Source organism: Cynara cardunculus, assembly GCF_001531365.2.
Source record: "Cynara cardunculus var. scolymus isolate 2C chromosome LG 6, CcrdV1, whole genome shotgun sequence".
In the NCBI taxonomy this organism is placed as follows: domain Eukaryota; kingdom Viridiplantae; phylum Streptophyta; class Magnoliopsida; order Asterales; family Asteraceae; genus Cynara; species Cynara cardunculus.
Window position 1 is genome coordinate 9,117,867 of NC_037533.1, and position 1,661 is coordinate 9,119,527.

A 1,661-nucleotide genomic window follows, 5' to 3' on the forward strand; every position below is an offset into this window, starting at 1 on the left:
ACCCAGGTTTGTAAAAAACCCGGTTATAACAAGAATCCTCTACCACACCTTCCCTACCCCTTACCCCCGCTACAACGATGAATAATGAGAAGTCCCCCCTCCCAAATTGCAAAGATGACAACCTATGTTAGACCCCAACTTGTGAAAGTGTAAGTAAGAAGTCTCTTACTCTAGTCAATAGGACTTAGTCTAATGAAGCAGTCTGGACTAAGAGCTCTCATGTAGAAGATCAAGAACCAGAGCTCTTACTCAAGAGTGAAGGTTCCATTCATACAGTGCCCGCACTCTATGCCCATGGACGATCAAGCCTTGTGCGCCAAAAAGCATAAGCGCTTGACACCAAGTTACAACTCCAAGACCCAGAGCCTCTGCATAGTACATGCAGAGCTTCTGGCTACTTTCTCCTTGGAACGCGTGCGTGTTAGCCTAAACATTCTTGTAAGCGTCTAACAGATTTGAGGCGGCTTGACCAAGTCTGCTCCACTTTTCAAGGGAAGTCAAAGATAAGGATGCAGACTAGTTAGCTCAGAGTTTCAAGCCTATTTTATAGCATAGTTTGTTAGACCTAGGCATATATAAGGAGGCTTCCGCCTCAGGTTTAAACAACCTGATGGAACCGACTTATACTATACACAAATTCTGTGAGATTACGTTTTGCTTTGATTGTTCTTCAATTTTATCAATAAAAGCATTCGACATATTTAAGTCATTCAATTGTTTTTACTTTCACTTTGAATATTTCGTTCAATCATTCTTGATACACTGTTAGTCGTTCATTCTCATTATTTAAACTGTGTTCTCAACAAATTAAGAGTATCTGGGTTCTACAATTGGTATCAGAGCCAGGTTAATCAAATTCATTGATTAGTCGATTGATATCAGACTGGATTCAACTCTTAATTCTTCTTGATTATTTGTTTTAAAAGGATTTTCACTCTTATTTTTCTCATTTTTTAAAACGTTTGCTTTTACGTAATCTGGAAATCGTTTTTCTGTCGATGATCTTTCTCGTCAAGTTTTCTTCTCAAAATTTTGATCTAAAATGTTGTCTCAATCGTGGAACTCCATGTATAGTGCCRGTTCCTTGACAAAACSTCYGACTCTCATTAGGGAAGAATATCCCCAATGGAAGATTCGGATGATAAACTTCTATGAGGGTCTAGATCTAGAACTTTACGAATCTATTTATGTCCCTACCACCATCATTCCTCGTATTCCTGCTGGTGATACAGTTGAGGTACCTGCCAGGCGAGTACCCAAACTTCGTCATGACTGGAACGATGAAGATAAACGCAGAGTGGAAGTGGATCAAAAGGCCAAAAGACTTTTGATCATGGCGCTTCCCAACGAGATTTTCCAATCTCTTGATGCGTGCGACTCCGCCAAGGATTTGTGGGATCAACTGGCTAACCAGTTGGAAGGAGGCATAAAGATGAAAAAAAATCATCGTGCCTAATGCCTGAACGAATACAACAGCTTCCAGGCACTTCCCGATGAGTCTTTAGAACAAACTTATCACCGTTTTAACACTCTGATCAACAAATGTTGCAAATGTGACGTGATCAGAACTCAAGAGCAGAACAACATGCTCTTCTTGAAGAGATTGAATGCAGAGTGGGAAAATCAGACGATGTCTCTCCAGACGAATCAAGATCTGGAGC